The following is a 27,513-nucleotide window of genomic DNA, read 5'->3' as shown; positions in this document are numbered from 1 at the left end:
TGTGTGACATCTCAATAAAGTTTGTTTAAAACAAAAAAGAAAGGAAACAGCGCAATCCGCTGAGCTCACTCTATCATCACAGCGCTGATCTCAGCCAGATCACACCACACACCAGCCTCTGTTTAGCTGGTGTAAACCAGCCCTTACTAAGCTCTGAACCAAAAGCATTTGCAAAATGCACAGTCAATTGGCCTTTAGTAAATCAATCAACCCCACTAGATTATTGGCACACTGATAATACTACACCACTAATCTTTAACACATTGCTTGCAATGCACAACAGTCCCTGGCACACAGTTGGCAACACAATGATCTCTGGTGCCAACCTAAACCAGATTGTACACTATACATTAGTAGGCAAAGTGTTGAGGACAGCCTTAAACAAAATTTTTACCCTAGAGAAGGGTTCTCCAAACCTTTTACTACACGGGTCATATAGTATAGTTTACAAATATTCCCAGGTTAAAACACAACAGTTTATATACATAAATAAGTCCCCCTGTAGATCAGGGTCCCCATCAGAGTCCCCCTTATATCAGGGTCCCCATCAGAGTCTTCCCTTACATCAGGGTCCCCATCACAGTCCCCCTTACAAGGTCCCCCTTTACACCAGAGTCCCCATTACATCACAGTCCCCTGTTACATCAAGGTCGTCATCGTCATCCCCTTTACATCAGGTTGAAGCAGAGAACATAGGCAGCCTCTGCTGACCTGAACCCTCAGTCTGTGAAGATTAAGGATATGCCACTGACTTTTCAGGTATTGGGAACTCCAGCTAAATCCAATTCATCAGGGTCCGTGGGAAAAATGCCCCTTATATTGGAGCCCAGTGGGAAGAATGCAACACTTACAGTAGTGATTACATTGCCACCTTTACAAATAGCTAAAAGATCATTGGTGTCATGCCGCTGATTCTTCCAAGTGGTGTAGGCCTTGGAACTATGCGGGCACCATCAGATCAGAGGTCAGTCAGCCACAGCTCAAGGAACCCCTAACCACCCTGGGAGGAACCTTAGGGTTCCATGAAACCCTGGTTGAGAATGGCTGATCTAGGACCTACAACATTTTAGGGTCTACAAAGGAGGGATTTGTTTAAAAAGCAGGATCCCAGCTTTAGAATAATTATTGTATGTGGCTGTCAATGTCACTGAGACCAAAAATGGCCAATCAGAAACAGAGGGTGGAAACACTATACATTGCCAGTCTAGTGAAGAGCTGCACGGTTCCTGTTGCTGATCAGTCAATGCCAGTTTATCAGCATACCCAGCAGTAGTAACACAATGGGGTTGAGTTACTAAAACTGGAGAGTGCAACGTTTGATGCAGCTCTGCATATAAACCAGTTTCCAATTTTTTTTTTGTCAAAACTTAATTAAACAAGCTGAAGTTGTGGTAGAAGCTGATTGACTACCATGCACAGCTGCACCAGATTTTGCACTCTTCAGAATTAGTAAATCTACCCCATTGACTCCAATCTTAGCACACTGCTAGCAACAATACATTGCATTGTAATATAGTATATAGTGTATAATGTATAGTGTATAGTGTCATGCTGTTAGTCATACAGAGAAGAGATCATTGATACCAGTGGTAGAGGAACATGGATTGATGGCACAAAAATTAACATGCTAATATTAAATACAAATCTTCATGACACTCTGTTTTTAAAGAGGAACTGCAGTCTGCTAACATAATTTGTAATAAAAACATCTTTTCCATTCTGAAGCTTCATTCCAACCACTTTGCATATTATTTTATATATACTGTGATTCTGTACTTGCCAAATATGCTGCAGAAATCTCCCTCTACTAAGTCTGGCTGCAGCCAATTTTAACCCATTGGGTGACAGTCAGGAAGGGTAGAGGGGGAAGTGCCAGGGAGGCCGATCCAGGGCTGGAGCATCTCAATAAGTACGCTCCATCGAGTGACATTGGTGAAACCAGTCAGGCACTGCTGGAGCTGAGGGACTCTCCTAGGTGCCGGGGGAAGAACTCCTCCAGTGAGAGTGGGGGGGGGGGAGCGAAGGGAAAGGAAAGACAGATTCTGGTGGTAGGGGACTCAATTCTCAGAAGGACAGAGAGGGCAATCTGTAACAAAGACCTGAAGCACCGAACTGTATGTTGTCTCCCGGGCGCTAGGGTTCGGCACATCATGGATCTGGTGGACAGATTACTCGGAGTCGCTGGGGAAGACTCGGCTGTCATGGTGCACGTTGGCACCAATGACAAAGTCAGAGGCAGATGGAGTGTCCTAAAGAACAATTTTTGGGACTTGGGAGCTAAATTGAGGAAAAGGACCTCCAAGGTAGTATTCTCAGGAATACTACTGGTACATCGAGCCACACCAGAAAGGCAGAGGGAGATTACGGAAGTAAACAAGTGGCTAAAAAGCTGGTGTAGTAAGGAGGGGTTTGGGTTCCTGGAGGACTGGGCCAACTTCTGAGTCAATCACCAGTACTATAGAAGGGACGAACTGCACCTAAATGAGGAGGGTGCAGATCAGCTGGGAGTAAAGATGGCCAAAAAGTTAGAAGGGTTTTTAAACTAGGCGACTGGGGGAGGGCCCAGAGGTAGAGACAGTCAGCGTGGAATATATTCCAGAGGGTAGAATTGGGGGCATTAGTGGTAGGTTGACTAAAGCACATAAACCCAAGGTAAGTATAGTAACAAGTCGTAGTTGCAATCTCGGAAGACCCAATAAGGGGATAGTATGCGACCGGTCTAAACTACATGGCATGTTCACCAATGCCAGGAGCCTGGCGGACAAGATGGGTGAACTAGAGATACTGTTGTATGAGGAGGATTTGGATTTTGTGGGAATTTCAGAGACCTGGTTCAACAGCTCTGATGAATGGCTGGCAACCATTCAAGCGTATACCCTTTATCGCAGAGAAAGAGAGGGTAAAAAAGGGGGAGGGGTATGCCTATATATCAAGAATAATGTACAAGTGAATGTGAGAGATGACATCACTAAGGGAGCTAGGGAGGAGGTGGAATCCTTATCGGTAGAGCTCCAAAGGGATGAAGCTAAGGGGAAAATAATACTGGGAGTAAGCTATAGGCCCCCTAACCTGAGAGAGGAGGGGGAGACAGCTCTCCTATCACAAGTTGGATTAGCAGCAAGCATGAGAAGTGTTATCATAATGGGGGATTTTAATTATCTAGACATAGACTGGGCGGAGGGAACCAGGCATTTGTATAAGGGTTGCCAGTTCCTAAATGTCTTCCCTGACAATTTCATGGTTCAGATGGTAGAAGCACCAAGTAGAAATAAAGCGTTACTGGATCTACTGATTACCAACATTACAGACCTGATCACTGATGTTGAAATATAGGGCAATTTAGGAAACAGCGATCACAGGTCAATTGGCTTCAGTATAAATCACACAAGTAGGAAACCTAAGGGGTATACAAAGACAATGAATTTCAAAATAGCAAGCTTCCCTAAACTACGAACCTTGCTAGAAGGCATGAATTGGGATAAAATCTTAGGAACAAAGAACATGGAGGAGAGAAGGAGAGATGGGTTTGCTTTAAGAGCATATTAAATAAGGGCATTAACCAATGCATCCCATTGGGTAATACATTTAAAAGAGCAAACAAAAGTCCTGGATGGCTTAACGCCAATGTAAAAATGCATATAAGATCAAAGGGGAAGGCCTTCAAAAAATACAAGGTTGAGGGATCATCATCAGCATTCAGACGTTATAAAGAATGCAACAAGAAATGTAAGGGTGTAATTAGGGCGGCTAAGATAGAACACGAAAGACACATAGCGAAGGAGAGGAAAAACATCCCAAGAAATTCTTTAAGTATGTAAACAGTAAAAAAAGGAGGACAGACCATATTGGCCCCATAAAGAATGAGGAAGGACATCTGGTTACAAAGGATGGGGAGACTCAGTGGGAAGGTATTGAATTTATTCTTCTCCTCAGTCTTCATGAGGGAATTGGGGGGGCTTCACTAACTAAAACTGCAGTGTTTATCCTTATGACACAGGAAGCACCTCCATGGTTAACAGAGGACAGAATTAAAATTATACTTGGGAAACGTAACATTAATAAATCACCGGGACCAGATGGCTTGCATCTGAGGGTACTTAGGGAACTCAGTCAAGTAATTGCCAGACCATTGTTCCTAATTTTTAATGACAGTCTACTGACTGGAATGGTACCAGCTGATTGGAGAAAAGCCAATGTAGCACCAATATTTAAAAAGGGCCCAAAATACATCCCTGGGAAATACAGACCACTTAGCCTAACATCAATAGTATGCAAGCTCTTGGAGGGGATGATAAGGGACTATATATAAGTAATGAGAACGGTATCATTTGCAGGAATCAGCATGGATTCATGAAGAATCTTTCTTGCCAAACCAATCTATTAAGCTGCTATGAGGAGGTGAGTTGCCATCTAGATAATGGAAGGCCCGTAAACGTGGTGTATCTGGATTTTGCAAAAGCATTTGACACAGTTCCCCATAAACGTTTACTGTACAAAATAAGGTCAGTTGGCATGGACTATAGGGTGAGCACATGGATTGAAAACTGGCTACAAGGGCAAGTTCAGAGGGTGGTGATAAATGGGGAGTACTCAGAATGGTCAGGGGTGGGTAGTGGGGTCCCCCAGGGTTCTGTGCTGGGACCAATCCTATTTATTTTGTTCATAAACGACCTGGAGGATGGGGTAAACAGTAAAATCTATGTATTTGCGGATGATACTAAGCTAAGCAGGGCAATAACTTCTCCGCAGGATGTGGAAACCTTGCAAAAAGATCTGAACAAATTAATAGGATGGGCAACTACATGGCAAATGAGGTTTAATGTAGAAAATTGTAAAATAATGCATTTGGCTGGCAAAAATTTGCATATGCATTAGTCCCTACCTCCATGACACCTTTCAGGTCAATGTCCTTACCACAGTTGTAGACAGTAGGGCCTACCTGGGGTAGAAACCAACTACACCAACTAAAGCTTTTTGTTTGTATGAAGAAGCTGGAGTATCTGGAGGACTAATATACAAACTTGAGGAGACCATAAAAATTCTATGCAGATGATTACTTTGGTCAAAATCAAAATCATAAAGCCAGTGCTGAAAACCAAACAGGCTATCTACTTAAAGCGGTATTAAACCAAAAAACAAACATTTTACATATTGCAGCTTAGTAATCCATAAATGTGGCAATGGCATTTGTTTTTCTTTTAGGTTTTTTTTCTTTTCTTTTCTTGCTCTGACCAGTAACACACTTCCTGTGTTCCCCTTGTTGGTGGAGCAATGGAGACAATTTTGGGTAGTATTGTTAGTAGATGCACTTGCAAATTTGGATGGAATTTATTGACAAATTAAAGCTGAACTCTGTCTAACACTTTTAAATCATTTATAGCAACAGTTTTTTTTTTTTTCGTTTAGGATAAAGATTTTACACAAATGCTTAGAAGCTAGCCATTTAAAGCACCCCTGTCAGTGTTAAATGGTTTGCTTAAACCGAGAGGCGGCTGGTGCTCAAAATTTTTGGGGGGACGCAAACAAACTGAAAATTTCTGAAAAAAAAAAAAGTCAATCGCAGCCACTGTGCCCATCAACGCAGCCACTGTGCCCATCAAACGCAGCCACAGTGCCATCAAATGCAGCCACTGTGCGATCAATTGCAGCCACTGTGCCCATCAATTGCCACCACTGTGCCATCAAACGCAGCCACTGTGCACATCAAACGCAGCCACTGTGCCATATCAAATGCTCCCACTGTGCCATCAAATGCTGCCACTGTGCCCCATAATATACAGCCACTGTGCCCCATCAAATACAGCCACTGTGCCCATCTTATGCAGCAACTGTGCCCATCTTATGAAGCCACTGTGCCCATCAAATGCAGCCTCACTGTGTCCCATCAAATGCAGCCTCACTGTGCCCCATCAAATGTAGACTCACTGTGCCCCATCAAATGCAGACTCACTGTGCCATCAAATGCAGCCTCACTGTGTCCCATCAAATGCAGCCTAACTGTGCCCCATCAAATGCAGCCTCACTGTGCCCCATCAAATGCAGCCTCACTGTGCCATCAAACGCAGCCTCACTGTGTCCCATCAAATGCAGCCTCACTGTGCCATCAAATGCAGCCTCACTGTGTCCCATCAAATGCAGCCTCACTGTGCCATCAAATGCAGCCTCACTGTGCCATCAAACGCAGCCTCACTGTGTCCCATCAAATGCAGCCTCACTGTGCCATCAAACGCACCCTCACTGTGTCCCATCAAATGCAGCCTCACTGTGCCATCAAATGCAACCTCACTGTGCCCCATCAAATTCAGCCTCACTGTGCCCCATCAAATGCAGCCTCACTGTGTCCCATCAAATGCAGCCTCACTGTGTCCCATCAAATGCAGCCTCACTGTGCCCCATCAAATGCAGCCTCACTGTGCCCCATCAAATGTAGACTCACTGTGCCCCATCAAATGCAGACTCACTGTGCCATCAAATGCAGCCTCACTGTGTCCCATCAAATGCAACCTAACTGTGCCCCATCAAATGCAGCCTCACTGTGCCCCATCAAATGCAGCCTCACTGTGCCATCAAACGCAGCCTCACTGTGTCCCATCAAATGCAGCCTCACTGTGCCATCAAATGCAGCCTCACTGTGTCCCATCAAATGCAGCCTCACTGTGCCATCAAATGCAGCCTCACTGTGCCATCAAACGCAGCCTCACTGTGTCCCATCAAATGCAGCCTCACTGTGCCATCAAACGCACCCTCACTGTGTCCCATCAAATGCAGCCTCACTGTGCCATCAAATGCAACCTCACTGTGCCCCATCAAATTCAGCCTCACTGTGCCCCATCAAATGCAGCCTCACTGTGTCCCATCAAATGCAGCCTCACTGTGTCCCATCAAATGCAGCCTCACTGTGCCCCATCATATGCAGCCTCACTGTGCCCCATCAAATGCAGCCTCACTGTGCCCCATCAAATGCAGCCTCACTGTGTCCCATTAAACACAGCCTCACTGTGCCCCATCAAATGCAGCCTCAATGTGTCCCATCAAATGCAGCCTCACTGTGTCCCATCAAACACAGCCTCACTGTGCCCTATCAAATGCAGCCTCACTGTGCCCCATCAAATGCAGCCTCAATGTGCCCCATCAAATGCAGCCTCACTGTGTCCCATCAAATGCAGCCTCACTGTGCCCCATCAAATGCAGCCTCACTGTGCCCCATCAAATGCAGCCTCACTGTGCCCCATCAAATGCAGCCTCACTGTGCCCCATCAAATGCAGCCTCACTGTGTCCCATTAAACACAGCCTCACTGTGCCCTATCAAATGCAGCCTCACTGTATCCCATCAAATGCAGACTCATTGTGCCCCATACTTACTTACCTTACAGCCTCACTGTGTCCCATCAAATGTAGCCTCACTGTGCCATCAAATGCAGCCTCACTGTGTCCCATCAAATGCTGCCTCACTGTGCCATCAAATGCAGCCTCACTGTGCCATCAAACGCAGCCTCACTGTGTCCCATCAAATGCAGCCTCACTGTGCCATCAAAATGCACCCTCACTGTGTCCCATCAAATGCAGCCTCACTGTGCCATCAAATGCAGCCTCACTGTGCCCCACCAAATTCAGCCTCACTGTGCCCCATCAAATGCAGCCTCACTGTGTCCCATCAAATGCAGCCTCACTGTGTCCCATCAAATGCAGCCTCACTGTGTCCCATCAAATGCAGCCTCACTGTGCCCCATCATATGCAGCCTCACTGTGCCCCATCAAATGCAGCCTCACTGTGCCCACTCAAATGCAGCCTCACTGTGTCCCATCAAACGCAGCCTCACTGTGCCCCATCAAATGCAGCCTCAATGTGCCCCATCAAATGCAGCCTCACTGTGTCCCATCAAATGCAGCCTCACTGTGTCCCACCAAATGCAGCCTCACTGTGCCCCATCATATTCAGCCTCACTGTGCCCCATCAAATGCAGCCTCACTGTGCCCCATCAAATGCAGCCTCACTGTGTCCAATCAAACGCAGCCTCACTGTGTCCCATCAAACGCAGACTCATTGTGCCCCATACTTACTTACCTTACAGGCAGCTCCGCTCGGGCCGTGCGTTCCACGGAGCTGCCAATGTCACTTACGGTTTCCCTCTGGAACAGGGAAGCCAGAAGTAAACTCTTAACTTGAATAACAAAGCTCCCACCCGTAGTAATACTACGGGCAGAAGCTGTTTGGCGCGATGGATTGCACCACAAAGCAGGTCAAAAGCCTGCAAATTAAGTGCCTCATCTGCAATCTCGTGATTGCATTGATGTGGCACTTTCCATAGTGTACTGCGTCCAGTGCCCAAACACAGTGCAATTAAAGAACATTTTATTATTTTTTTTTTTGTGACTGCTGGGTGGGGGTGGCGGTGCCCTTTCGCCCCCTATGGATGGGCCGCCACTGCTTAAACCTTCTAACTACCACTTTGCTGGAAATCTTGTTCTGTTAAAGGAAGTTGAAAAATAACAGACTTACCTGCAAAAAGTGTTCACCAGGTGATGCAGTCACCACATGAAAGAACTGATAATCTGCAATACATTTAGATTTTATTTTTGGGTTTGTTAGCACTTTAAAGCCCATTTCCACCTTTCAAGTCCATCCCCCCCCCCCAAATCTAGTACTGACAGGAGCACAGGTCTCTGTCTGCAGCATTCTCCTGTGAGCCCAGGGCAGCTTGATAATGCACGCCTAGGGGTCATGACCTGGGCTCACAAGAAGTGGATCAACCTAGAGGAGAACCCACAAAAGACCTCAAAGCGGTAAGTCTGTGGGGGACTTTTAGGGGAAAAATGGCAACCCACTCTTGCTTTGTAATAGGTTCTTTTTTAGGGTGTCCTTGTACCTCTACTAATAAGAGAAGACATATGAGAGTATTTTTTGATGTGTCTCTCCCCTGCTGCTTCCATTCTAACTGTTCAGCAGGCTAAACCGTAAATAAATGTGGCCAGATGCAAGGCAAGATTTCAATGCCTAATTCTGTCTAAGGTGTGCTCTCATCTAGCAAGCTGTGGTGAAAGGAAATTGTCAATGGGTGACTAAACAGTTCCTCATTTTAATTCTCTTAGATGAATTTTAGACTATTTTTAAAGAAATTTTTCTAATCCATTTCAAGATTCTGCTTCCCTTTAAGTTCTTTTATAAGTTTTTATTTGTTTTTTAAAAATGTACATTGTTTGTTTTTCAAATACAGCTTGTCCCTTGTATACAATGTGTCGATATATTTGACATTTAAACAATTTTTATCCTCTTAGTCTTTATTTCCATATATGTATATCATGCTATCATGCTATATATATATTTTTCTGTACATTTTTATTTTTGTCTCTGATAGCCCTGAATAAGGGGGAGTCTTTATTCCCCCAAAACGTGTTGGTGTTATCATGCTTTACTACTTTAAATAAAATAACTACACATTCACCTTTATTTCACTTTTAATTGGATACTGGGTGCACCTTTTACCTAACCTCACAAGTATACGCGGAAACGACCCTAAGGCTGTACCCAGAGGTAGCAGCCCAAGTCCCTCAAAAGGGCTCCCTGCCACCTTTCTAAGTTGGGTCAGATTCACCAGGAGCGAACTTTTCCAACACGCTCCCACCTCCACTCACTCACAGACCCTCAACCAAGTAAGTTAGTCCAGCGTGGTCTCCCACCTGTAAGAGCTCATTTTAATTCAGTAATTTCTTGCATAATTACTTTATCCACAATGCTACAGCCCAACATTTTCCTCCTGTTTTTACTTTAAAATGGATGTGTAATCTCCACCTCCAATCCTCAACTGGTTGGACCAGGAAATTGCTTTTTGTCCGGGCAACTGCAGAATGCCTTACGAACAAGGGTGGCCATACCAGTAGCTATTCTTCTGCCTGTATAGTTCTCAACCACAGAAGGCCGGTCACAACATCAAACAGGGGGACCTTCTGAGGGAATTTTAGACCCTACTTCTAGTAAAACATAAATATGTGTTATATCGCTACAGAACAGTTGAGTACTGTTCATGATACTTTTTTTTTTAATTTGCACTAATAGGTAAAGCTTTACGGCAGACTTTTGGGGTGTACTCCTTCTTCTAGGGTCCAAATTGCAAGTTGCATTATTAAGACTACAATCACCTTAAGCATGATATATAGCTAGTAATTCAGCAATCTGTAATACACTGCAAGTAATACAGCAAAGGTGAATGCAGAAAACATACCGGTAGTTACCCAATGCTTTATCTCTGATCTGTGGCATTCTCAGTTATTGTTTAGTCAGACACACCACAACTCAAATGGACCTGAAGAAAAGGTCTGTTGGCCCCTAAAGGGATTTCATGGCCTGTCCATCCTGTCACAAATACAATGCACGCACTCAATAGATAAATAATGCAACTTGCAGTTTTTCTGCTGCTGTGCTTTGCTTTACCCCGGATGACCCCATGAACATCTGTGTAATCATCAGAGGCCAGTGACTCCTTATAAGGACTGGCTGAATTGCAATGAACTTCATTGAACACCAGCAGAACATACTGCAGCTCGGCAGAGCAGAAACTCAATTTAAAGGCTTTTTACAAATGACAAACATAGTACCACTGATCAGTAACATTGTATACACAATTGGGGGGGCAAACATTTTTCTAACATCTATGTCCCAGTCAGCCATATTACAGATTTTGGGCTTTATCCCCATGGCTGTATGATGTTAGTGCATAGTGTCAAGGCTCCCTTGTCTCTTGATAATACAAGAAAAAAGTAACAGTGGCCTTAGCAGCAATAGCATCTATTCCTAAAATTAACTTGCAAAGTAATGTGTATAGCCAGTAAAGATGCCAAAGTTAGGGCAGGATTTATATGCTGCATAGCCCATAGTTAAGGTGTCTTCAGACTTTAGGTAGAACCATTGGTGCAGGCATGATACAGCTGTCAATCAATTGTGCTTATAATTGTTATACAAACAAGCAAGGTTGTACAAGGTGGATTTTCATGTTTATGTAGGAGTGGGGTGAGCTCTGCAGATGGTAATCTGTTAAGGGTGAAAACAATAACGATTGACTCAGAAAATCATCCCGGCCCATTACTCTTCCCCTGAACAGGCTTGGCCATAATGCAACAGGGAACTCTAAGAAATATGATCCTTCCCTGTTTTGATCAAAAAGCCAGCATGGCATCTCAACAAATTGAAGTCTGAACGTAGTTTAGGATAGAAAACAGGCATACTAGAATACTTCACAATGCCCTCCTAGTATAATCAAGGTTTTGCTGCTAAGATCAAATTATTGTTACCTACAGCAACCAATCAAATTTTCTGAGTACAGTACAGTAGAAAAAAAGAACCGGAATGGTAGCAATCATCAACAAGAACTCTCTTCAGACACCTTTTTATAACCCATACCAGTCACAGACAGTAGAACTACATAACAAGAACATTGCATAGGAGACTCATAACAAAGGAATATACAGTATAGAATAATTAAATATATATTATACATGTTCTTACTTACATCTGTGTGATCTACATACACATGTTTCAGCAACTACCAACTAATCTTGGTCCAGATTTGTTTCATTTTGACACAGCAATATTTCACCTAGCTGCACAGGTATCAGGTAGGACTGTGATGGATGTGCCCACATAAGAGAAACATTTTTACTAACATATTAAAATTACTAATTTATGTAGCAGAGATTGAACATGCTACATACGTACCGTGCCTCTGCCTTTAGGAATGCTCTATAGCAATAGGGCAAATTTTACAAATAGTCAGATCAGTGCTGGAATAAACTCTGTGGAGTCCTCTAGGTCAGGGGTCTCCAAACTATGGCCCTACAGTTGCTATGGAACTACAATTCCCACTATGCCTAGTCATGTCTCTGAATGTCAGAGTTTTACAATGTCTCTTGGGACGTGTAGTTCCACAACAGCTGGAGGGCTGTAGTTAGGAGATCCCTGCTTTAGGTAGTTGAAACCTTGGGGCCCCCCTCACAGGTATGTGGAGGTTTCACGTGCATGCGCTCTAGTGGGATAACATCAAACTAAGTAGTGTACATGTTGGAGATGACCATCATTACTGTACATTACTCGTACATACTGTAGGTTGCACCAAAAGGTTTTTACAAACTGACAGCTGAAAGAAGATGAGCTTTTAAGAGACAAACTGTAGGGGGCGTGGCTTGGCAATGGCGCTGTGAGGCTGCTTCTTCTGGGAGCTCCGTGCCTCGTACAGGCTGGGAACCGGTTCTAGTAGACCTACCGGGTAAACAACTACATGTCCATGACGGACAGACCTCCGGGATCACCCGCAACCAACAAAACCGCGGACATTGCAGCTTATTTTTTGCGGAATTCGGCCGCTCCGTCACAGGCCCCGGAATCCAAGATGGCGCCACCGCGCAACAACAACACAGGCACACCATCGCTCAAAAAGACGGGCAAGGGGCTCCCCAGTGCCTCTCAAGGTAACGGGTCTCTCCATAACAGACCGGACTCCCCGATCCTATCCCCGGAAATCCCTGGGATAGATAGTTGCTCATTTACCCAGACTGTACAATCTGCCAACACACAGGGGCCAGCACTACCTGAAGGCTGGAAAGAGCTGATCGCCCTTCTCCCTACTAAAAAAGACATTTCTGACTCTGCAGCCACTATTGTGAATACCCTTTCTAAAGAAATCCATGACCTTAAGCAGAGGATAGATACGGTGGACTCTAGGGTATCTGAGGTGGAGACATCCACTTCCCACCTGGAGTCCAGAATGTCAGCCATGGAAAGGGCTCATGTTGATTATAAAAAGCGCCTGATCCTGATGCAACTTTCCATAGATGATGGCGAAAATCGCAGCAGGAGAAACAACATCAGGGTGCGCGGCTTGCCAGAAGCCACATCAGGGGGTGATCTTAGAGCTACGATAGTGGCCATATTTAATCGATTGCTAGACAAACCACCTACGGATGAGTTGGAAGTAGATCGTGTGCACCGAGTACAGGGTCCTAGGAGAGGAGATGATCGCGCGCCGAGAGATGTATTGATGAGAGTCCATTATTACACAATTAAGGAAGAAATTCTACAAAGGGCATGGACCCAAGGCCCCTTGGACTTTGATGGTGCTTCTGTGCAACTCTTCCCAGATCTATCGCGACTCACCCTGCGTATGAGAGGCCAACTACGACCATTACTGGAAGCAATCAGAACAGCAGGTGCCACATACAGATGGGGACACCCCTTTCACTTGATTGTCCTGAAAGGGAACAACTCTTTCGTGCTGCGATGGCCGGACCAGCTTCCTGACCTGTTTGGTTTCTTGGCGATCCCCGGTTTCTCTGTACCCAACTGGCTGGACTTCCCAACTACATTCAACAACCCACGTTCTACATCTCCAAGACCCCAAAGACCCAGCAGACGACAATGGCGCTCAAGATCCAGGATATCCCCGAGAGACAATCTCACCTCACCGGAATCTTGATTAGACTGTCCTCCCTGAGCTCATAACATATCCACACGGTTCCGTGAGTGGGTCATGTATAGTTTAAGGGGCTTATTATGTATGTTTGTTACTGGGATGCCTCACCCCTTGGTGCAGAGATGTAATGCCTAAAATGGTTGTCTAGACCCTAAATGCTGTTGGGGCCTTTTCGCGGCACCCCCCCCATGTCTCCGCACTCCTAAAGGGGGCATTTTTGTTACCCTCCGTTTAACGTTTCTCCTTCATTTTTTGTTGGGGACATGGGGTGGCGGCGCTGGGGGTGTCCTGATTCCAAAGACGCGGAATTGTGTATAGCTTATTACTGTTCTGATACTTGACATTTGAGTTCACTAGGATAGCTAGGTGGCGGACAGGAAGTTGGTGTATGTGTTCCACTGTGCGTTTATGTGAACTGCTCTACAGGGGTTTACATACACGCGGCCTGAAGGTTCTACACATAGCAATAGAGAGTTGTTCTTAGTCTTTTTATTATTTTATGTTCCGTTTATAGCGGTAATAGTTTGATATCTATTATTATACCGGTTCTCTCCTGTCGACACGTCTCCCGCTGTGTCGCAGAGACTAGTCTTCCACTCCCACTAATAGGTAGCGCATACGTGCGCAAGGCTTAGTATAGCAACAGTTGGATAATTTATTTGTCCTTCCTAGTATTTTTCTTCCTCTTCTCTTAGCTTCACTTCCTTCTTCCCTTCTCTCTCTCCCAGTCCTCCCCACTACTCCTCCTCTGCCTGCCCATCCCCCCCCCCCCCCCCCCTATATCTCTCTGAGCATTTTTTCCTTTTTTTTTTTTTTTTTTTTTTTTGCTTGGTATTGGTACGCGGCATGGCCCCCCCGGGAATCCCCTCGGGTTCGTGCACACGAGGTGAGATAAAATTTACCTCCCTCAACGTCCGGGGTCTGGCGACACCGGAAAAACGCTCCAGATTACTCTCAAACCTGAAAAAAACACGCTCGCAGGTGGCATTCATTCAAGAAACGCATTTCAAACAGTCGGCAGTTCCCAGACTTCGCAACAGGGATTTTCCCAATGTGTACCACGCTCCCTCCCCTTTGTCAAAATCGAAGGGGGTTAGCATATTGATAGCCAGATCTTTGCCGTGGACACTGTTGGAGGAGAGAGCGGACCCACTCGGGCGCTACCTGCTCTTAAAAGGCAAAATCAGAAATACCACAGTGACCCTGGTCAACGTCTATTTCCCAAATTCTGACCACCTGTCCTTCTTGCGATCACTTATCCCCTTAATCCTAGAATTCCGAGAGGGTTTGTTTCTGATGGGCGGTGATTTTAATTTTGCCCCTGAGCCTCTTCTTGACGTTTCGAGAGGAGCGTCTCACTTGTCCTTCGCCTACCTGAAAAAACTCAAACAGGAATTGATTGGCCTGCAGTTGGTGGATCCCCGGAGGATCATGCACCCGGAGGAGAGGGACTATACCTACTTCTCTGCGGTGCATGGAACATACTCCAGGATAGACTTCTTCCAGATCCAGCATAAAGACCTCCCTTATGTTACTTCAGCCCAAATTGATTACATTTCCCTATCTGACCATGCTCCCACGCATGTAACCATATGCTGGGACACGGAACTCAGATCCCCCCCAACATGGAAACTAAACGAGTCATTGTTACAAATCCCTGAAGTACGTACAGAGATAAGTAGGGCACTAACCAATTATTTCTCAGAAAACACAGACCCCTTGATGTCCGCAATGACAATATGGGAGGCCCATAAATGTGTAATAAGGGGTGAACTAATTAGGATAGGGGCTGCAAAAAAAAGGGAAAGAACCAAACAGATCGATCTTTTGATATCCCAGGTGCGGTCTCTCGAGCTGCTACACAAGAAGTCTTTGGCCGAAACACACCTCAAGGCTTTATTGAAGGCTAGGGGTGATTTGAAGGACCTTTTGTACTATAAAACGCTACAGAATCTGGCTTGGGCCAGAAGATCTATGTTTGAATTCTCCAATAAGCCAGGTACCATGTTGGCCAGACTCCTTCGTGGCCCGAGACAGCGCACTTACATTCCATCTATAGTGACCTCACAGGGGGCAAAGGTCCATACCTCCAGGGATATAGCCAGCGAATTTGTTGAGTACTACCAACAATTATACAATTTGCACAAGGGGGAACCTGCTGGATTATTGGCGGAGAAGGAGAGGTCAGCAGGTGAATACGTCGGGTCCTCGGGTATGCCTACTTTACCAACTGATATAAGTGATGCCTTTGAAGCGGACATTACTCAGGTAGAACTATCGCTAGCCCTGGCACAAACGAAGCCCAGGAAGGCACCGGGGCCGGACGGCTTCACCCTGACCTACTACCAGACTTTTGGGCCTAACCTATCGCCACATTTTCTGAAAGCGTACAACAATTTAAAGAAGGGCAGTACTAATATGGTAGACTCACTAAGGGCATTTATATCCCTGATCCCAAAAGAAGGGAAGGATCCCAACTACTGCTGTAATTATCGCCCGATTGCATTGCTTAATGTGGATCTGAAATTATTTTCCAAAATCCTGGCTAACAGAATCCTGCCACATATCCCACACCTGGTCCACCTAGACCAGGCAGGGTTTGTGCCGCTGAGGGAGTCGAGAGACAACACCATTAGAGTTCTCAATCTCATACATGAAGCGAGATCAGTCAAAAAGCCTTTTCTGCTCCTCTCCACGGACGCGGAAAAGGCTTTCGATAGGGTGGCCTGGCATTTTATGCGGGCCACCCTGGAACATATTGGTATGGGTCCAAACATGAGAGGCTGGATATCATCTTTGTACTCGACTCCCTCGGCGGCGGTACGGGTCAATGAGTGGCGTTCGGAATTCTTTGACATTTCAAATGGGACGAGACAGGGGTGCCCCCTGTCCCCACTAATTTTCATTCTGACCCTCGAGCCGTTCATGTGTAGCATCCGAAGGAACCCCAATATAACGGGAATTGCAAAGCCCTCTGGTCATCATAAAATCGCGGCCTTCGCCGACGACCTGATATTTTTTGTCTCCAACCCACAGATCACTCTGCCCAACATTTTGTCAGCTCTTCGGTTATATGGGGAAACATCAAACTTCAAAGTCAACTGTGCCAAGTCCGCGGTGTTGAATATCACATTACCAGCTAAGGTAGCAACAAACATGAGCAAATCTTTCCCCTTTAGATGTGCGGAGAAATCTATCCGCTACTTGGGGGTGGACATCACCCCAGACTTGGCACACTTGTATACCAGCAACTTCGCACCCCTACTTCAGAGACTTAAGATAGACCTACAGACGTGGCACAAACTTACCTTGACCTGGTTTGGACGATGTAACGCCCTGAAAATGACGGCCCTACCCCGGATCTTATATATACTTCAAACATTACCGATCCAACTACCAACTACCTTCTTTAAGCAAATTCAGTCTATCATCAGAGAGTTTATCTGGTCTCATAAATCCCCCAGAACAAAAATGCAAACACTGACTAAACCCAAAGAAAAGGGGGGCATTGGTCTGCCAGACATCTTTCGATATTACCAAGCGGTTCATTTGGCCAGGATCCCTGACTGGCACTGCAACAAAGACTCCAAACAATGGGTAGAAATGGAAATTGAAGACTCCTCTTTGCCCTTACTTCCATCCCCGTGGCTAATGTCAACTCCGCCGGCAGACATGAAATCACACCCGCTAATAGGTGCCACCCTACAAGTGGCGAGGAAAGTATTCCGTACCACAGACGTGTCACCGTTGCCCTCCCCCATGACTCCTATTATAGGTAACCCGGACTTCTCCCCCGGACTCACAAGCCGCAGATTGAGACAATTGGCGAGTTGTGAAAAACAGTCCCTGGGCGAGATTTGGCCCCAGGGAGAACTCCCAACCGCCTCCACCCTCTCCAGACTCATTGACCCTCCATTAGACAGTCTCAGTACTCTTCAACTTAGACACTACCTGAAGACCCTCCAGAAAATACCCTATATCCCCCGTAGTCACACTCCTCTGGAATCTCTCTGCAAATCGGGGGAACCTATAAGACACACACTGTCATTCTTATACAGTATCCTTACGAGACAAGGGGAGGACTCAACTCCAGAGTTCCTCCTGAAATGGGAAAGGGACCTCGGGACTCAGCTCACCACCCAGCAAAGAGAGAGGGTCTTGGTGTTGGCACACAAGTCATCGATTGCGAGTCATTACCAAGAAGCGGGATACAAAATCCTGACCAGGTGGTACAGAGTCCCATACATGTTACACAAAATGAACCCGTCGCTGTCGGATAGGTGTTGGAGGTGTGACAGGGAAGCAGGAAGTATGCTTCACGTCTTTTGGTCGTGCCCACTCCTGAGACCCTTCTGGGAGGGGGTGACTTCAACAATCCAAAGTCTGACCTCGGTCGATCTCAGGGATAACCCGGCAGCATGCCTCCTACACCTGACCACGAGACCGATTCAAAAATACAAGAAAACATTGACAATGCAACTCCTGAACGCAGCAAAAACATGCATTCCGGCGCTCTGGCGGAATCCCCTACCTCCGACCAGGGTCATGTGGTACTCAAAAGTTAACTGTATTTTACGTATGGAGGAACTGACGGCAACCCTACAAAACAAAGAGGAACAATTTATGGAAAAATGGAGACCCTGGAGATATTTTGTTGGCACCGACATATATCTACGGGACATAGCCCAGACACAATCCTTACCTACCTGAGGATAACCCCATTGACCCCACTGAAACTGATATCTGTACACATCCCTCCGGGGCGTGACAGGTGGGACCAAGTTGGGGGCGATGCCGCGACCATGCCTTTATATCCTTTTCTTTCTTCCCCCTTTCTCACCCCATTACACCTCCCCTCCCCTTCCTTCCCCGCTTTTTTCCCCACCTCCCACTCTTTTCTTTTCTGTAGTTTCTTTTGTTCTGACCGCTCACTAATCCAGCCGTGGTGACGGCGATAACAAATATAATGTGAAGATATTTTTTAAGGTGAGCAAGAAACACGCATCTGTATAGCAAAAGACATTTCTGTCTCTAAAGGTTTAAATATTATAATATACTTCAAAACTGTTCATAAACAGGTTAAGGTTTATGCAAGGAGGCCCATTTATAGGCAACCTTGATATAATATGTTTGTAAAGGATATACTTTTGGCTGGAACACATGTATGCTACCATATCTGTTTGGTAAATAACTTGATCTTGGTCTACAGTTTAACCACTTAAGGACCGCCTCACGCCGATGTACGTCGGCAAGGCGGCACGGGCAGGCAAAATCACGTACATGTACGTGATTTGCCTCCCGCGGGTGGGGGGTCCGATCGGACCCCCCCCCGCCGCCCGAGGCGGTCCCGTTTGGTCCCCCGGCGATCGGAGATGAGGGGGAGGCCATCCGTTCGTGGCCCCCCCCTCGCGATCGCCGCCGGCCAATCAGATCACTTCCTTTGCTGCTGTATGCTAAACAGCAGCAAAGGAAATTATGTCATCTCTCCTCGGCTCGGTATTCCGTTGCAGCGCCGAGGAGAGAAGACATCAATGTGAGTGCACCAACACTACACAACACAGTAGAACATGCCAGGCATACAAAACACCACGATCCCCCCCCCGATCGCCCCCCGATCCCCCCCCAATCACCCCCCCCCTCCCTGTCACAAACTGACTGGTGTCAGTTTGTGACAGTTACACTGTTGGAACAGTGAGTATTACCCCCCCTTTAGGTCTAGGATACCCCCCTAACCCCCCCTAATAAAGTTTTAACCCCTTGATCACCCCCTGTCACCAGTGTTGCTAAGCGATCATTTTTCTGATCGCTGTATTAGTGTCGCTGGTGACGCTAGTTAGTGAGGTAAATATTTAGGTTCGCCGTCAGCGTTTTATAGTGACAGGGACCCCCATATACTATCTAATAAATGTTTTAACCCCTTGATTGCCCCCTAGTTAACCGTTTCACCAGTGATCACCGTATAACCGTTACGGGTGACGCTGGTTAGTTCGTTTATTTTTTATAGTGTCAGGGAACCCGCCGTTTATTACCGAATAAAGGTTTAGCCCCCCGATCGCCCGGCGGTGATATGCGTCGCCCCAGGCAGCGTCAGATTAGCGCCAGTACCGCTAACACCCACGCACGCAGCATGCGCCTCCCTTAGTGGTATAGTATCTGAACGGATCAATATCTGATCCGATCAGATCTATACTAGCGTCCCCAGCAGTTTAGGGTTCCCAAAAACGCAGTGTTAGCGGGATCAGCCCAGATACCTGCTAGCACCTGCGTTTTGCCCCTCCGCCCAGCCCACCCAAGTGCAGTATCGATCGATCACTGTCACTTACAAGGCACTAAACGCATAACTGCAGCGTTCGCAGAGTCAGGCCTGATCCCTGCGATCGCTAACAGTTTTTTTTGGTAGCATTTTGGTGAACTGGCAAGCACCAGCCCCAGGCAGCGTCAGGTTAGCGCCAGTACCGCTAACACCCACGCACGCACCGTACACCTCCCTTAGTGGTATAGTATCTGATCGGATCAATATCTGATCCGATCAGATCTATACTAGCGTCCCCAGCAGTTTAGGGTTCCCAAAAACGCAGTGTTAGCGGGATCAGCCCAGATACCTGCTAGCACCTGCGTTTTGCCCCTCCGCCCGGCCCAGCCCAGCCCACCCAAGTGCAGTATCGATCGATCACTGTCACTTACAAAACACTAAATGCATAACTGCAGCGTTCGCAGAGTCAGGCCTGATCCCTGCGATCGCTAACAGTTTTTTTGGTAGCGTTTTGGTGAACTAGCAAGCACCAGCCCCAGGCAGCGTCAGGTTAGCGCCAGTACCGCTAACACCCACGCACACACCATACACCTCCCTTAGTGGTATAGTATCTGAACGGATCAATATCTGATCCGATCAGATCTATACTAGCGTCTCCAGCAGTTTAGGGTTCCCAAAAACGCAGTGTTAGCGGGATCAGCCCAGATACCTGCTAGCACCTGCGTTTTGCCCCTCCGCCCAGCCCAGCCCAGCCCACCCAAGTGCAGTATCGATTGATCACTGACACTTACAAAACACTAAACGCATAACTGCAGCATTCACAGAGTCAGGCCTGATCCCTGCGATCGCTAACAGTTTTTTTGGTAGCGTTTTGGTGAACTGGCAAGCACCAGCGGCCTAGTACACCCCGGTCATAGTCAAACCAGCACTGCAGTAACACTTGGTGACGTGGCGAGTCCCATAAGTGCAGTTCAAGCTGGTGAGGTGGCAAGCACAAGTAGTGTCCCGCTGCCACCAAGAAGACAAACACAGGCCCGTCGTGCCCATAGTGCCCTTCCTGCTGCATTCGCCAATCCTAATTGGGAACCCACCACTTCTGCAGCGCCCGTACTTCCCCCATTCACATCCCCAACCAAATGCAGTCGGCTGCATGAGAGGCATTTTCTTTATGTCCTCCCGAGTACCCCTACCCAACGAACCCCCCCAAAAAAGATGTCGTGTCTGCAGCAAGCGCGGATATAGGCGTGACACCCGCTATCATTGTCCCTCCTGTCCTGACAATCCTGGTCTTTGCATTGGTGAATGTTTTGAATGCTACCATTCACTAGTTGAGTATTAGCGTAGGGTACAGCATTGCACAGACTAGGCACACTTTCACAGGGTCTCCCAAGATGCCATCGCATTTTGAGAGACCCGAACCTGGAACCGGTTACCGTTATAAAAGTTACAGTTACAAAAAAAGTGTAAAAAAAAAAAATATATATAAAATAAAAAAAAAATTGTTGTCGTTTTATTGTTCTCTCTCTCTATTCTCTCTCTCTATTGTTCTGCTCTTTTTTACTGTATTCTATTCTGCAATGTTTTATTGTTATTATGTTTTATCATGTTTGTTTTTCAGGTATGTAATTATTTATACTTTACCGTTTACTGTACTTTATTGTTAACCATTTTTTTGTCTTCAGGTACGCCATTCACGACTTTGAGTGGTTATACCAGAATGATGCCTGCAGGTTTAGGTATCATCTTGGTATCATTCTTTTCAGCCAGCGGTCGGCTTTCATGTAAAAGCAATCCTAGCGGCTAATTAGCCTCTAGACTGCCTTTACAAGCCGTGGGAGGGAATGCCCCCCCCCCACTGTCTTCCGTGTTTTTCTCTGGCTCTCCTGTCTCAACAGGGAACCTGAGAATGCAGCCGGTGATTCAGCCAGCTGACCATAGAGCTGATCAGAGACCAGAGTGGCTCCAAACATCTCTATGGCCTAAGAAACCGGAAGCTACGAGCATTTTATGACTTAGATTTCGCCGGATGTAAATAGCGCCATTGGGAAATTGGGGAAGCATTTTATCACACCGATCTTGGTGTGGTCAGATGCTTTGAGGGCAGAGGAGAGATCTAGGGTCTAATAGACCCCAATTTTTTCAAAAAAGAGTACCTGTCACTACCTATTGCTATCATAGGGGATATTTACATTCCCCGAGATAACAATAAAAATGATAAAAAAAAAAAAAAAATGAAAGGAACAGTTTAAAAATAAGATAAAAAAGCAAAAAAATAATAAAGAAAAAAAAAAAAATGCACACCATGCATGTGAGGTATCACCGCGAAGGTCAGATCGAGGGCAGTAATTTTAGCAGTAAACCTTCTCTGTAAATCTAAAGTGGTAACCTGTAAAGGCTTTTAAAGGCTTTTAAAAATGTATTTATTTTGTTGCCACTGCACGTTTGTGCGCAATTGTAAAGCATGTCATGTTTGGTATCCATGTACTCGGCCTAAGATCATCTTTTTTATTTCATGAAACATTTGGGCAATATAGTGTGTTTTAGTGCATTAAAATTTAAAAAAGTGTGTTTTTTCCCCAAAAAATGCGTTTGAAAAATCGCTGCGCAAATACTGTGCGAAAAAAAAAAATGAAACACCCACCATTTTAATCTGTAGGGCATTTGCTTTAAAAAAATATATAATGTTTGGGGGTTCAAAGTTATTTTCTTGCAAAAAAAAATAACTTTTTCATGTAAACAATAAGTGTCAGAAAGGGCTTTGTCTTCAAGTGGTTAGAAGAGTGGGTGATGTGTGACATAAGCTTCTAAATGTTGTGCATAAAATGCCAGGACAGTTCAAAACCCCCCCAAATGACCCCATTTTGGAAAGTAGACACCCCAAGCTATTTGCTGAGAGGCATGTCGAGTCCATGGAATATTTTATATTGCGACACAAGTTGCGGGAAAGAGACAAATTTTTTTTTTTTTTTTTTTTTTTTTGCACAAAGTTGTCACTAAATGATATATTGCTCAAACATGCCATGGGAATATGTGAAATTACACCCCAAAATACATTCTGCTGCTTCTCCTGAGTATGGGGATACCACATGTGTGAGACTTTTTGGGAGCCTAGCCGCGTACGGGACCCCGAAAACCAAGCACCGCCTTCAGGCTTTCTAAGGGCGTGAATTTTTGATTTCACTCTTCACTGCCTATCACAGTTTCGGAGGCCATGGAAAGCCCAGGTGGCACAAAACCCCCCCAAATGACCCCATTTTGGAAAGTAGACACCCAAAGCTATTTGCTGAGAGGTATAGTGAGTATTTTGCAGACCTCACTTTTTGTCACAAAGTTTTGAAATTTGAAAAAAGAAAAAAAAAAAATGTTTTTTCTTGTCTTTCTTCATTTTCAAAAACAAATGAGAGCTGCAAAATACTCACCATGCCTCTCAGCAAATAGCTTGGGGTGTCTACTTTCCAAAATGGGGTCATTTGGGGGGGTTTTGTGCCACCTGGGCATTCCATGGCCTCCGAAACGGTGATAGGCAGTGAAGAGTAAAATCAAAAATTCACGCCCTTAGAAATCCTGAAGGCGGTGATTGGTTTTCGGGGCCCCGTACGCGGCTAGGCTCCCAAAAAGTCCCACACATGTGGTATCCCCATACTCAGGAGAAGCAGCTAAATGTATTTTGGGGTGCAATTCCACATATGCCCATGGCCTGTGTGAGCAATATATCATTTAGTGACAACTTTGTGCAAAAAAAAAAAAAAAAAAAAAAAAAAAGTGTCACATTCCCGCAACTTGTGTCAAAATATAAAATATTCCATGGACTCAATATGCCTCTCAGCAAATAGCTTGGGGTGTCTACTTTCCAAAATGGGGTCATTTGGGGGGGGGGTTTGTGCCACCTGGGCATTTTATGGCCTCCGAAACTGTGATAGGCAGTGAAGAGTGAAATCAAAAATTTACACCCTTAGAAATCCTGAAGGCGGTGATTGGTTTTCGGGGTCCCGTACGCGCCTAGGCTCCCAAAAAGTCCCACACATGTGGTATCCCCGTACTCAGGAGAAGCAGCTGAATGTATTTTGGGGTGCAATTCCACATAGGCCCATGGCCTGTGTGAGCAATATATCATTTAGTAACAACTTTTTGTAAATATTTTTTTTTTTTTTGTCATTATTCAATCACTTGGGACAAAAAAAAAAAAATATTCAATGGGTTCAACATGCCTATCAGCAATTTCCTTGGGGTGTCTACTTTCCAAAATGGGGTCATTTGTGGGGGTTTTGTACTGCCCTGCCATTTTAGCACCTCAAGAAATGACATAGGCAGTCATAAACTAAAAGCTGTGTAAATTCCAGAAAATGTACCCTAGTTTGTAGACGCTATAACTTTTGCGCAAACCAATAAATATACGCTTATTGACATTTTTTTTACCAAAGACATGTGGCCGAATACATTTTGGCCTAAATGTATGACTAAAATTGAGTTTATTGGATTTTTTTTATAACAAAAAGTAGAAAATATCATTTTTTTTCAAAATTTTCGGTCTTTTTCCGTTTGTAGCGCAAAAAATAAAAACTGCAGAGGTGATCAAATACCATCAAAAGAAAGCTCTATTTGTGGGAAGAAAAGGACGCAAATTTCGTTTGGGTACAGCATTGCATGATCGCGCAATTAAAAGTTAAAGCGACGCAGTGCCAAATTGGAAAAAGACCTCTGGTCCTTAGGCAGCATAATGGTCCGGGGCTCAAGTGGTTAACTGTATATGATTTAACAATAGAAATATATGGATTAAGTGACCTGCTGTAACCCAAACTGTATTTTTATGCCTTCTGTGTATCAAAATAAAGGAATTTAAAAAAAAAAGAGACAAACTGTAATGTGAACCTGATGTCTATGGTTTCTGTACTTAAAGTTGTTATTGGGTACATTACTTTAATACAGTATTTTCTCTATAGAATCTTTAATGTAAAGTTTTCATTTCTTTTAGTTGATTTATTTTTTTCTATCTTTTGTAAACAAAGCTTCATTGTAGTTTTCTTTCAAGATCAAAGCAATATTATATAATCCGGCCCCTTAAATGGCATGGGACCCATTGACTGGTGCCCATTCTGCTTCTTTGGTAATCCAGCCAGATGGTAGATTGGTTTGACACATTGAGCAATATGTAAACCATGTATTACAGAGTGCTTGCTGGGAGCAAATGCCCACGGTTTGCTGGGTGAAAACATTCATGTTTTTTGTGCAATACAGTACGGTAGTACAATACATCAGTAGTAGGGTAGTAGTACATTGTACTACTATCTGAGAATTCTAGAGAAGAAAGAATTATACAGATCGGCCCTTGTGCAATCCATTATGTTGTATGGGAGGGCTCCTTTCAGCAGTTCTGCAGATTTCGCAGTTTTATTGCTGCTAGAATAAATAATGTCACCTGATAGAGTAGTGTGCTTTTATTTCAGTGTTTAAGATAGCCCTCAGGCTACTGCTTTTTACACAACATTGTTAAGAAATTAGAAATTTACTGAATGTGCAAAGCAAATTAATTCTGACAGGAAGGAATATTCCAGTTTTGCCAAGTATGCATCCCTGTATCTTTTATAAACCATTGCTAAAATAAAGCCTGTAGTCATCACTGTAAAATGGCACAAAATATAATTATAATTTTAAATATTCTTAGAATGAATTTAAAAAAAACACAAATAACTTTTTATATATATAATTATTATTATTTTCTAAAGATTTTAATTATAAATGTATTTAATTTAGAATTGTGTGTTGCAAAACTGATCACTAGCAAAATAGAAATTCACTTTAAACGATTTTACTAATTCTTCCAACTTCCACATGAATGTTAGTATAAAGTGAATTTTCCAGCTATACTGAAATATAGGTGCGGTTTCCAGGCAGCATTTAAAGCTCTCAACTACTTTTAAGTATATTTCTGCAAAGATGTTAGAGAAAATTTTATATATATATATATATATACTAATATCCACTGTTGATTACTTGATAAACACAGCATGAGTTGAATTCAGCCTGCTCTGCGTCCTTGCAGATCTTGCCTTACAAAAGAGTGTTTTTTTTTCTTTTGTATTATTAAAATTATTTGAGTTTTATTTCAGTTTCATAAATTTGTTTCATATTTTAATGAGCCTAACTTTTTAACTCATTGTAACAGTTAAATGTTTAAAATGCCTTTTAAAAGACCTTTGTATGTGAGTAGATCAATTTCAAGTATGGAATTACATTTTATTTTTTTCAAATGTTTTTACTTTCATGTATGTTCTGCTTTTTTAATACAGGGTTATTTGGTTTCAAAAGCAAGTTACAGATTTTACACCCACTAACTGAAAATTACAACAGCACGAACAAAACAAAAAACAGAGATACATTCTGAAATGTAAAGTATCAAAATTGTCACGCCTATATATTCTCTCCTTTATATTTACAATACTTCTATTCATATTTATGTTAAAAAAGGTATGTAGATATACATATTTTGTATGCATCAAATGGATACAGTAGATAGATAGATAGATAGATAGATAGATAGATAGATAGATAGATAGATAGATAGATAGATAGATAGATAGATAGATCTTGTAATATTTGCAAAAATTGGCCTCAGAGATTGACAGATGGATAGACAGCCAGGGGGGCAGACAGACACTGGACACTTGATGTAGGTGAATAGTTATACAGACGGGCAGGGCCAGTGGCGTATCCAGGGTATGGCAGATATGGCAAGTGCCATGGGCGCCATATGAAGGGGGCGCTCCTGAGTGGCTGGGCAGCAAGGCACTTGCAGAGATCTCTTCTTAAAATGGCCCTGATATCACCACTGTTACTCACTGCCAGCCTGGGGTGGGATCCTGGCCAGCAGAGAGTGCTTTAGGTCGTTCACCACTGGCCCCTGGCTCACTGCCCAAACTGGTTGCTATGCACGGCCCGCCTGGCGTCTAACAACCAGTGACTTCACTGAGGAGAGAAGCAGAGATCGGCATTCAGAGCGCCCACTGCTTAGCTCCTCCCACCTCCTCCCTGCTTCTTTTCCGACATGCACAATAATCATGTGAGGCACTGACTGCAGTGCACAAAGGGAGAGAGGAGTTTAGGCAGTGGTGTCCCCCTAGGTTCATTGCAAAATAAGCTGCCGAGCAGGAGAGGGGAAGGAGCCGGGAGGTGCACTGTGCACTCCCTCTTCTCCATATTCACAGTCCTGACACTGCAGCTCTTCTCTTCCAGTGGCTCTGTGTATGTATAGGAGCGCCCTGCAGCTTCCCCCCTCCTGTTCTGTCATTGAAGCAGCAGAATGGAACCAGCAGCCTCATATTATTGGAACGGCTGCCACAGGACAAGAAAGAGTTAACAGCAGGAACTGATCCACCTCCTGCTGCTTACTGAGCCAATGGGCGCTGCTGTAACACGCCCCTTTCTCAAGCCACCCCCTTTGATTAAGAAGTACAGGGTACTGGAGCCATGCTGGAGCCTGGAGATTGAGAAAGAGGAGCTGCTGTGGGGACTGGGGAGGGGGCAGAGAAGGAGGAGAAATGAGTAAGAGAAGCAGAAGAATGTATTCAGGTGAGGGTAATATGGAGGATGTGCACAGGAAGAGACATTTACTACAATGCTCCTCTCATTATTTTCTCTGATGTATTCTGTATTCCTCTTCTCTCTCCCTCCCCCCTGCCCCCCCTTCTCTCTCTCTCTCTCTCTCTCTCCTCCCTCCCCCCCCCCCCAGTTCTCTCCCCCCCCCCCCTTCCATCTTCTCTCCCCCCTCCCTTTTTTCCCCTCTTGCCATAACCAGTATAAAC

At 44.8% G+C, this 27,513-nt stretch overlaps 1 long non-coding RNA gene across 1 annotated transcript in view; it reads left to right on the top strand.

Moving 5' to 3' along the window:
• The window catches only part of LOC141120928 (uncharacterized), a 251,647-nt gene extending 224,348 nt beyond the window's left edge, over positions 1–27,299 (top strand). Inside the window, exon 5 of the long non-coding RNA XR_012240512.1 lies at positions 26,002–27,299. This is a non-coding gene — a long non-coding RNA (uncharacterized lncRNA). The remainder of the gene's footprint in view (positions 1–26,001) is intronic.
• The last annotated feature ends 214 nt before the right edge of the window (positions 27,300–27,513 follow it).

This window comes from Aquarana catesbeiana, linkage group LG01 (genome assembly GCF_042186555.1).
Source record: "Aquarana catesbeiana isolate 2022-GZ linkage group LG01, ASM4218655v1, whole genome shotgun sequence".
In the NCBI taxonomy this organism is placed as follows: domain Eukaryota; kingdom Metazoa; phylum Chordata; class Amphibia; order Anura; family Ranidae; genus Aquarana; species Aquarana catesbeiana.
This window is presented reverse-complemented; position numbering and strand designations above follow the sequence as displayed.